General features: G+C 35.4%; 1 protein-coding gene across 2 annotated transcripts in view; it reads left to right on the top strand.

The window, feature by feature from the left end:
- The window catches only part of SEPTIN7 (septin 7), an 86,214-nt gene that overhangs the window by 13,629 nt on the left and 60,535 nt on the right, over nucleotides 1–12,050 (top strand). The window contains exon 1 of one of the 2 annotated variants that reach the window (XM_019726311.3): nucleotides 10,660–10,776. The exons of the other annotated variant lie outside the window; for it this stretch is intronic. The gene's annotated coding sequence lies outside the window, so the exon portion shown is untranslated. Of the gene's footprint in view, nucleotides 1–10,659; nucleotides 10,777–12,050 lie in introns of those variants that run through there. 2 annotated transcript variants of the gene reach the window in all.

Raw genomic sequence — 12,050 nt, 5'->3', positions numbered from 1 at the left:
TTTCCTTGTTTATCTTTTGTCTATTTGTTTATCTTTCAAGCTGGTTGTCTAGTTCTCATCCATTTTTGAAAATGAGGTATTGAAATCCAATTGTTGAATTGTCTTATTGCTCCCTTCCATTTTGTTAGTCTTTGTGTATTTTGGGGTTCTGTTGTTAGGGGAATATTTATTTATAATTGTTATACCTTCGTGATAAATTAATGTTTTAATCAGCATAAAATATTCTTTGTGTGTGGTAACAATTTTTTACTTAAAAGTCTGTGTTTTAGCCATTTCAACTCCCTTTTTGTTACTTTTCTTTACCTTTTTCTTTCAAGCTGGTTGTGTCTGTGGTTCTGAAGTGTTTCTTGTGGGCATTCAACTATATGGTTGAATCGTATTTTTATTTTTTTAAACTTTTATTTATCTTAAGTGTGTTTTTCCAGGACCCGTCAGCTCCAAGTTAAGTAGTTGTTTCAATCTAGTTGTGGAGGGCACAGCTCACACTGGCCCATGCGGGGATTGAACCGGTAACCTTGTTGTTAAGAGCTTACGCTCTAACCAACTGAACTAACCAGCTGCCCCGAATCATGGTTTTTAAAAATCCACTCAGCCGGTATTTGCCTTTTGATTGGAATACTTAATCCTGTTACATTTAATCTAAGTATTGAAAGGTAAGATTTACGTCTGTCATTTTACTATTTGGTTTTTATACATTTTATGTCTCAACACAATCTGGCTCTGTTCATTTTTTCCCTTATTCTGTTTTGTTTCTCTATTCCTGAATTACTTTCTTTTGTTGTTGTTGTTAAGTAGATATTTTCTAATATACCATTTTCATTCCCTTTTTTCTATGTTCTTTTGAGATTGTGTATGTGTGTGGGGGGAGGAGGTTTGTCTTGGGGATTACAGTTACTGTCTTATAACATTGTAATTTGGGTTACTTACTACAACTCAGTTTTAATAGAATACTGTAATTTTGCTCCTGTATAGCTTCGTTCCCTCCTACCTCCTTTGTTTCATTAGTGTCATACAAATTGTATCTTTATATGTTATAAGCCTTTTTACACAATTTTACAATTACTGCATCATAAAGTTGTCTTTCAAATCAGGTAGAAAAAGAAGAGTTACAAACCAAAGTTAATAGTTATACTATCTTGTATATGTACTTATGTTTACCAGTGATATTTATTTCTTCTTGTGGGTTTGAGTTATTGTTTAAAGTCCTTCCATTTCAGCTTGAAAGACTTTTTAAAACATATTTCTTGTGTAGATTTGACTGAGACAAATTCTCTCAGTTTTTGTTTATCAGAGAATGTCTTAAGTTATTTTTGAAAGATACCTTTGGTAGATATTGAATTCTTGGTTGACAATCTTTTTCTTTTAACATCTTGAATGTCATCCCTCTACTGTCTGTCCTCCGTGGTTTCTGATGTGATGCCAGCTATTATTGTTGGGAGTCCTCGTATTTTGTCATTTGATTCTTTCTTGCTGCTTTCATGATTTTTTTTGTCTCTGGTGTTTTACAGTTTGATTATGCATCTAGGTATGGAACTCTTTGATTTTTATCCTGTTTGGAATTTGCTGAGTTTTTGATGTGTAGACAAATGTTTTTCTTCAAATTTGGGAAGTTTTCTGCCATTAATTCTTCGAACTTGCTTTTGCCCCTTCCTCTCTCCTCTGTCTCTTTTCCTCCCTCCTTTCCCTCCACTACTTTAGAGACTCCTATTGTGTATATGTTTGTGTGCTTGATTTTGTTCAAGTCTCTGCTTTGTTCATTTTTTTCTTCATTCTCTTTTGTGTCTTTAAACTGGTGAATGTTGTTTAACCTGTATTCAAGTTTGCTGATTCTTTCTTCTGCCAGCTGAGGTGTTGTTGACCCTCTCTGGTGAAGTTTCATTTCAGTTGTTGTACTTTTTAACTTGAGAGTTTTTATTTGGTTCTTCTTAATAATTTCTCTTTATTGATATTCTGTATTGGTGAACATCATTCTCGTGCTTTTCTTTAGTTTTTCAGACATGATTTCCTTTAGTTTTTTAAACATGTTTAAAAGAGCAGATTTAAAGTCTTTACCTAATGTCTGGGTTTTCTTGGGGATAGTTTTTATTGATTGCATTTTCCCCCTGTGTATGGGCCATACATTCTTGTGGGGTTTTTTTTTTTGGTTTTTTTTGTTGTTGTTGCATGTCTCATAATTTTTTTGTTAAAAACTGGACTTTTAAATAATACTATGTGGCAGCTCTGATCAGACCCCCTCTCCCACCACCCCCACCCTGGGTTTATTGTTGCTGTTTGTTGTTTAGTGACTTCTTGGGAACTAATTTTGTAAAGTCTGGTTGGTTGTTTTTTTTTTGCTACGTGATGTCATTGAAGTCTCTCTTTGGTTATCTTAATGGTTTGGTTATCTTATGGGATCTACCAGGGAACCACCAGACAGGTGAAATAATGATAGTTCTTAGGGAATGGGGCTTTGAAGGAGCCTGTTCTGTCTCCTCCAGTTGCTGACACACTGCTGATTTTTGCCATTATTGCATGTTTTTGGTTTTCAAGGCTACTGTGCATCTGGGGAGGGGAGTTGAGAATGGGCAAGTTAAAATGCAACAAGAGCTGCTGTTTGTCCTGAGATTCAGCTCTTTTTATTGAATGGACACTCTTTGGATTGCTGGAAGCCTTTTGTTAATTTCCAGATTTCTGACAAAGTTGATTTTTATAATTTTGCCAGTTTTCTCATTGCTTTTAATGGAGAGAATTTTCTTTGATGTTTACTCTGCCAGTTTCTTTAATGCCATTTCAGTCTATGTCCTTTTAATTGTTTTCCAGTGTATACATAAGAGAATTTTAACAGTACGTAATACTGTGCCAACTCTCTAATACTGGTTTCCTGTGCTATCTGAAAGTAGAGCATTCCTGTGAAACCTTTCATAAACCGAAATAGTGTGAGAGGAAAAAGCAGTTACCGTTAATTTATATGGAAAAAATTTTAAGTGTTTCCAGACCCACAAAATTTCCTAACAAATCATACCAGATATGCTTAATTACGTCCAGTTTTACACTAAGTGTAACACCCTTACGCGCTCTCTTAGGTTTTTCTGAGAACTTAGGACACATTTTACTAATGGATGAACAAAGTAAATTGAAGTAAAGCACATTTGCTAAAGGACACAGTTCAACACTATGGTGGCTTCACATTGAGATGATGAGTTAGTTCCCTGGGAAGAAGCTTGGTGGGGTTGCTCTCACTGCTTGGAGTATGAACTGCACGTATAAAGGTTTGCAGTAAAACAAACACTGAATGCTGTTTTCCCTCCTCCACCCTTCACCCCCCAAAAAGGTCAAAATCCTCTGGATTTCTTTTGGTTAGTGAAAAGAGGTTCTAATGTAGGTCTTTCATAAAAGTGAAGTGGTATAAGGTGAGTTTTTGAAAAATGGTGGATGCCTGTAATTGTTTTTTCATTCAGTGTATTGTTTGTCCTATCCTATAACTTTTAGTGGCTGCATGGTATTTTTAACATAGGTGTACCATATATTTTGTTTCACTTGTTTTGGGAACTTGATTTTTACAGCTTTTCACTATTAAGAGTGTTTTGTTGAATGTTCCTAATTCTTTTATACTCCCAAGATTATACATTTGTGGAATTTGTTGAGTCTGAGACCATGAAAACAAGCTTTTGGTCTACATGCTCTTCATGCAAATGTTTTAAACCAGTCAGGTGGAGAGTGCCTATTTTCCCACATCCTCACCCAGTACTGGGTAGTACTTACTATTCATTTTAATTTGCACTCCCCAGTAGATCTTTTGGCAACGATGAAATTGTTGTATATCTATGAAATGTTCTATATCTAGTATGGTGGCCACTAAACCCATGTGGTTCTTGAGTGCATGACACGTGACCAGTTCTAAATAAGGTGTGCGGTGTTTCAATTATTACAAAAGAATGCAGGATAATTATTAATGTAAAATGAATCATTCTGATTTTTATATTGATTGCATATTGAAGTAATAATATATATGCATTGGCTTAAATAATAAACATTATTAAAGTTAATTTCACCTTTTTACTCTTAACTTCCTTAAAGTGCCTACTAGAATATTTACAATTGCATGTGTGATTCACATTATATTTCTATCACACAGCGCTGGTGTAGACTCTAGACCATTCTCCCTTTTAATGGCTTCATTTTATAATCATCTAGAACTTCTGTTCCTCCTCTAAAATCTTAATTTTATGACTCATTCACAATTTCACATTCTCTTAGCTATCTTACTTCCTTACTTCCTACCTTTTACCCTTGACCCTCTTCATTTTCGTTCACTGAAATTCTTCAACTATACTTGGCAGCTTCAACTCTACTTGGCAGCTCCCTTAATCCCTTGTACTTTTATGCACCCTTTCTGCAAAATAAGTTTCAAATACATCGTACAGTTGGCTTATACTTGAGTTGAGAATTGATACTGGAAAAAAATACCACGTATGCATTCACACAGATTTGTGGTCTTCAGCCTTATTGGTCTTCAGCCATAGTGGACAGAATTGCTTGACTGCCTGCTGTGTATTTCTAGGCTTCCCCTCTGTTCTTGTGGTTGTTGATTCAAATCTTTACCTCTTAAAATTCCCTAGTCCTCCCCTCCTCATTTAGGATTAAACAGGTGATTTTATCTCTGGTGCTAATAGAAAATCCTGTTCTCACTTCGGAACATTATCTATATCCTAACTTTCCTGTTTTCAGCCGCTTGTGTACTTGATCTCTTCCATTAGCATTTAAACAAATGTAGCTATCCTTTTTTTATAAATTCTTAAAACACTCCTTTGTCCCTTTGTTGTGTTATCCTCTAGCCTCTCCTTGTTCTTCCTCTGTTCTTCTGTATCTTTGTATTGACCACTCCGGAGCATTTGGTACAGGTGATCACTTCTTGAAGGAGGGAAGCCACTACACTCAACCTCCTTGAGCTGCTTTCTTCGTTCTCTCTTCCTCCTAGGTTTGTGTAGGGGATGGTGGCTGTGGCGGTGGTGGTATGTTGGTGTTGGCTCTGGCCTGCTTCCTACTTTGTGTACTGTGTTTGGTTTCATACCCTTGGCCTTTATACCATTTAAATTCGTTGACTTAAAACGTTAATATATGTCTAACCTAGACATTTTTAAAAGATCTAACTTTTATATACACAGCTCCTACTAGCCCTTTGTCTCCCGAAAGTCCAGTTAGCACCTTAAACTGAAATGATTCATGCCTCGAACGATTGGTACCGTCATTAATCCAGTTACTCAAACCTAAATTCAGAAATCTGAATCTGAATCTTACCACCCCAAGTTAGTTACAGAGACCTGTCAGTTCATCTCATTAATATCCAACCCAGCACTGTCCAGAAGAATCTAATGCAAGCCACATATGTAATTTAAGCTTTTCTAGTAGACTCATTTAAAAAATTAAAAGAAGTAGGTGATACTAACTTTAGTATTGTATTTTATATAACCCAACATACGTAAAATTTTATTTTAACATGCAGTCAATATAAAAATTAAGACTTTCTTTCTTTTTGTTTTCATAAGTTTTTGAAATCTGGCACACACTATGCATTTACAGTGCCTCTAATGCAGACTAGCTGAATTTCGAGGACTCCATGGCCACATGTAGTTGGTGGCTCCCTTACTGACATTAAAGTCCAAACTTCCATTTCTCTTCGTCCCGCTACCATCTTGGTTCCAGTGAGCTGCTCTACCAGCTCTTGGGATTGCTACCATTCTCTCCTCCAATTCAGCCTCAGTTTTTGGGGGTGGTAATTTTCTAAAATATGAATGTGATTCTGCTTATGAATTAATGTAGTTGTGCATTCTCCTGCTTCAAATTCTTTAATGCTCTCCATAAACTGTTCAAGATGTGAAGTCTAATTTAATTCGTTAGCGTGGCTAACAGAGTCCTTCATAATCTGGCTCTTGCTTAACTTTCCTACACTTTAGTTCCTAGGCCCTGAAAATGAGTTGTATTGAAATGTTTGTAGTTCTCATAAAGAACCATGCTCTCCTATTTTGGGGGGGGGGGGGGGGGGGGCCTTGCGGTTACCAACTAGCCTGCCTGAAACCCATATTCTCCAGCACCTACCCACATTTGTCATCAGACCAAGACCTTCAGGATCTGAAGGATCTGATGCCAAGATAAGACAAGCGTCCTTCCTTGTTTGTTCTCATGGCCGTCCTTCTGCGTCTGCCTACCTCATAGTATTATATTATCACTGTGTTGTTATCATTACCTTCTAACTCACCTGACCTTACCGTTTTAGTTTCATAAGCCGGGACCTTGTTTTATTCACTTTACATCCCTAATTGCTAGTACGGTACATACACTGTAAGGATCAGATAACTAGTTTGAATGAATGAAAGAGTGGTCAGTAATTCTATGACTAGCGATCTAAATTCCAAGTTCAGAGCAAAGGAAAAAAAACATTTAAATTTTAAGTGATCTCATTCCTACATGTGTTCATAGAATTAGATATTGAAATCTTTTGACCAAATTAACCAAGATTCCCAAATAGAATTAAGGAAATAAAAGTTTTTTCTATCAGTACGTAATTGCTCATGTCAGTAAAAGGGAGGAGCAGCAGGGGCATTGAAACTGAGACGTGAACCTTTAAAAAAATGCAAGGGAAGGGACATCACAGCCAACATTTAGGATTTCGTGCCTATATAGCCTTGTAAAGTCTTAGTGTCCTTGTTATAGTAAATCTAGAACCTAGGTGTTTGTGTACCAAATTATGTTTAAACTATTCCAAACAGTTAAATGCTGTTCTTTAACTTTTCCTTGGGTTGTGTAAGAGATGATAGGAATTTAAGTAAGTGCTAGACACTTATATCTGTGTGTATGATGTGAGGCTTTTGTTAAGAATACTAAGGAGAAAGCAAGTAAATTCATGATAATATCTTTTCCTTTTGTAGTGTGTATTTGTTTCTTTGTATTTAGAATTACCTAAATTTTAGGAGAAAAAAATTCACTTACTTTTGTCTGTGTAAAACAATATGCAGTCTACCTTTGTTTTAAAACCCAAAATAGTACAGATTGAACTTGAAGCTTTTTAGGGAAGACCAAATGTTTAGCTTTGAAATTTAAAGTTATTGATGTAAATCTTGTACTTTGTAGCCTTTTTTCCTTTTTTTTGGTTACAGTTACTAAGGGGAGAAATAGAATTTCTGGTCACATTAAGGTAATTTGGGCCGCCCTTCTCATTTTGTAAAGCTGCAGGGAGTTGAAGGTTTTTTATTAGACCCTATGCAGAATAATCTTAATTTTCCTCAAATTCTGATTTTTGTCAGGCTTCCAATCTGTTATAACTTGCTTTGATCCGATTTGTTGTTACTGAAAAGCATATGTAGCAGTTTTCAAAATAAGTTGCTGCTTTTCTGGAAAATTTATTAAAGCAAATATTAATATTCAGACCTTTAAAAATGATAATGGGATTTCAGATGCCAAGATTGTGGTAACTTTATTCTTTGGAATAAGGACAAATGGCAAGAGAATATAAAGAATTCTTAAGGATTCTAGTAATCTCTCTATTGGAAGCTGTTTGAAGCATCTTGTTCTTCGAATATAATTGGTTTCTAGAAGTAATGTTAAATAAGTTAAACACAAATTCCTGGACGTTGTATTCATGTTGACTGTTCCACAAGCAGTGAATTGTTGTAGTTTGATTTTCTTAAATAAGAATTTTGACATAGAAATTTGGCATCTCTATCGTGTTTCCCTGAAAATAAGACCTAGCCGGACCATCAGCCCTAATGTGTCTTTTGGAGAAAAAATTAATGTAAGACCCGGCCTTATATTGTATTATATGAGACCTGGTCTTATATTATAGTAAAATAAGACCGGGTCTTATGTTAATTTTTGCTCCAAAAGACACATTAGAGCTGATGGTCCATCTAGGTCTTATTTTCAGGGAAACACAGTATGTAACTAAAAGATACTGTACATAAACATGCTTTTAGAAAAGATAATTTGGTAACTGTTTGTTGTTATGTAACCGACGTTTCAAATCAAGTATACTATTAAGACCTAAAGGTATTTTGGTAAATATACTTTTTTCTATATTCACATGCTTATAAAGTGTCACAGTTATATCACTCACACCTATAAATAATGTTTCTTTATCCAGAGATTATATTTCACACTGGCACTGTGAACATTTTATTTGTACAGGAAAAGAATCAGTGGGTGGTTAAGTCTTCTGAATTACAGAGTGTGGTCGATTTTTAGAATCCAGGGTGAGATTATTATGGCATATGAAAGGTCTATATGTTTTAGTCAACCAATGTTATATTGTTAGTATATTTCCTAAGTCTTTCTCTTCTCTTTGGACACGGTTTCTTCTCAGAAGAAAACTTCCTGAAAGTGTATTTTAGTCATTCAGCTTTTAAAAATATCTCCTGTGTATCAGCATTTTGCTGGGAATATAGAGATGAATGTGACATGGTTCTGTCTCCGTTTAGAAAATCAGTCATATGGGGGACTGACAAGTAACATATTTCATCTTAATAATTTAATTTAAATTAAATTAAATTATTTAAAATGTAAAATTATTCAAAATGTTACAACAGTTATGTGCAAAGAATTATCCACTCTCAACTTACCCTTCTTCCTCACTATGAGATGGCTCTTATCCAAAGGTACCAGTAACTTATTTACACATTTTATGGTCACGTCTTTGGTATTTCGTTTGACCCTTTGGTCACATTTAACACAGTTGGGTGACTTGAGCCAGTGCTGGTTCCTCCTCACTGACTGATCGTTCTCGGGCTAGAGTGCTCCAGGGCTCTGTCTAACCCCCTTTATCTATAGTCTCTTCTTGGGAATTTAATCCTCTCCTAATACTATCTATATGCTTCTGATTCCAAAATCTAGATTTTCAGCATCAACCAACCCTGGAATTTTTGGATTCATGTGTTTAACTGGACACCTACTGGACATCTCTTCTTGGATATATAACAGACACCTCAAACGTAACTTGTTCAAAGCTGTTTTTGATTTGGACAACTTTGTCCCTCACCTCCCAGTCTTTTCTTTCTCTGTTGTTCCGTATTTCCCTACGAGATATCACTAGCCAGGGAGTTTGTTCAAGCCAAAAACCTAGGAGTTAAGTTTGGTCTCTTTTTCCTTCACCGATCAAATCCAGTGCATTAGCAGTGTCTTGATAATTCTACCTCAAAAACATATTCTGAATCCTGATGTCTCTTGGCTTCTACACCATCTAAATTCAGTGTCCCCTTTGTTTCTTGGACTATTGTGGTACGCTTCTTATTTTCACTCCTTTTAGCAGTGAGAGCTATCTTTAAAACACAAATCAGGTCAGGTCACTCGCCTGTGTGAAACCCTCCAGTGGCTTCCCATCATACTTAAAATAACATTCAGATTTCTTTTGTCTGGATCCCACATAACCTGGCCCTCTCCTGCCTCCCTGACCTCATTTTCTATCACTTATTCCCTGGTCCACTACTTCACATCATTGTATAATCATTCGTGTACCTTCTTTTTGTTCCTGGACGTACCGAGTTCATCCCCACTTTTAACGCCCAAATCATACTTTATGCCAAAGACTATTCTAGGAATTGAGGATAAAGCAGTGAGTAAGACACACGGGCAGACTCAGGCATGTTTCTTATGCCTGTTGTCTGGTGCGTTTCTTTAATATGCAACCTATAGTATTTTCTCTGACACGTTTTTAGCTCTCTCAGGTGGCTTTTTCTTCTTTGATGCCACAATTTATACAATTCATTTCATCTCTACCTTGATGTAGCTTACCTTCTAGTTGGAAGCGGGTTGGGGTAGAGATCGCAATAAACAAGATGAATAAAATGTATGTTAGACGGTAGTGCTAAGGAGAAAATCATAAAGCAGCAAAGTGCTGAGGTGATGAGTGGGGGGTTGTCATTTCAGATAGGCTGGGCAGGCAGCCCTCTCTGTGAAGGTGACATTTGAAAAGTCATCATCATCATCATCACGTCATCATCTGTTTCAGGCTGTGATATAACTCGTAGATTTGCGTCGGTATAGATTAAAGACAGACACTTCACAGGCATTTTGTCCAAATGTCTGTTTTCTTCGCTGCTTCATTAGTTGGCCGTCATTTTTGACAGCTCACATTTACTTCATTTTTCCATTTGTTACTACTTGTCATCTTTAACTTCATTTCCTTTCCTGTATCCATCCATAAGTCTGCATTGCTTCCAATTCTGAACTTTAATTAATGGAAATATAGCACTGTGTAAACATTTTAGCTAAAACATTTGTCTTTATCTGGTCTGGGCTCTCTTACTTAATCTAGTGCTTGACAAGGCAAAATGGTAAGAAAATTACATTATTTTTTTCTTATTGGGATTTAAACTTAGTCCCTGTATACCTTCCTGAAACTTCATACTTAACAGTTTTCCCACCATTTCTTACAAAACATCAGGTGCAGGGCATAGTAATTGGCTTTATAAAAAGATAGGAGGTCTTCTGTTCTATATTTCATCAAGAGACACTGACAATTGGTTACAGCTCACTGGGCCTTCACAAGAAGGTATTATTTGACATGTGCAGAAAAAAAGCCTGCCCTCAATTTATTTGTAATTTACCTCTAACTTGTTGAGTTACATGTAAGTAACTTTAATTTTTCCTCTCTGTCTTTTGCTATGTTCCAATGGATTGCCTCTCCTGTTTGGACTGAATGTGTCATGTACGATTCTTGGAATTCCTCGTTTACTGTTCCTCTGTGGATCTGTTCTGTTGGAATCTGGAACGCTGGAATGATGGAAATGTGTTCTTTACAAAGTAGCTGTGAGTATACTAGATAATTTACACAGACCTTTTACCAGTCTGAGTTATCTTAAATTTAATCTACAGTTGGATGAAATATGAGCCAAGGAACCCTTAAATTTAATACATATTTTTAGTTCTACACAGTAGGCTTTCAAATACTTGATTTTTAAAGTACTACATTCTGATCAGTATCTTAATTATATTTAAAGTTAGCTGCTCAATTTAATTGGTTTGCTTAGCTTATCTTCTCAACATCTGTATTAAAAATTAGTTGATATGAATAAGAAAGTAAAAATTAGTTGATATGAATGAAAAACGTTATGGACGATGGACTATTTAGCTACATATGTGATACTAGTGAGGAATGCAGCCTGTTCTTTGTTAAATCCAAATGTGTTGAATAAATAAATGCTTTGATCTCATGAGTTTTTTAAATGAGAATTTGAATGTGGTAAAAACTTTTAAGAGAAATGTGTACCTCTTAGGAATATTTTGCTGTTGTATTTTAATGATGAATAATACCTGCCTCTAAGTAAATTTAACCAGTAAGACTCTGCTCGGATAGTCTGAACTATGGACAGTTTTTTTCACCAATGGGTAAGATGAAAATCAGACTTAGATACTACACCAATTTAGGAATAGGTTTCTTTGAATTACTAATGAAACTATTGCTGGGGTCATCAAAGAATCAAAAACCATACAGAAAACTAAATTATAATTTAAGATCTAGATACATCTGATGCCCTTGATAACAATGGAGGTGGCAGGATCATGTGAAACATTGAAGTGACATAATTGGTCCTGGTATAACAGCATGAAAGACATTGCTTATTGACACTGATCATGAGAGCTTTCCATACTTTAGGGAAACAAATTGCTTTATACTCAACATTTTTATTTCATTTCATGAATAAGAAGACAAATTTCAGGACAGCTTGAGCTGTCTTGAAATGGGATAATTAGAATAATTCTTAATATAATTTTGGGGAATCTGAATTTTTTATTGTAAAATATCCTTTATTTTATTTTTTTAGTTGACTAAAAAATATTTTTAGATTGACTAGAATCTTGTTACTAACTTACTATAAATTGAAATATTTGCCCTGAGGCAGGTTTCTTTAATTTTTATTTTAGTCCCTCGTATTTTTATAATTAACCGTTATAGTGTCAGTCAACTCATGCTCAAGTCATTTTGTCCACTGCTGCAGTTAGCTCTTTCATTGGTAACATAAAATCAGTTTGATTTGCCGTGAATAATAGATCGTATAATTTTCTACAATAGGTTAATGAAG

Source organism: Rhinolophus sinicus, chromosome 4 (assembly GCF_057876585.1).
Source record: "Rhinolophus sinicus isolate RSI-liver-muscle chromosome 4, RSI-T2T, whole genome shotgun sequence".
Classification (NCBI taxonomy): domain Eukaryota; kingdom Metazoa; phylum Chordata; class Mammalia; order Chiroptera; family Rhinolophidae; genus Rhinolophus; species Rhinolophus sinicus.
This window is presented reverse-complemented; position numbering and strand designations above follow the sequence as displayed.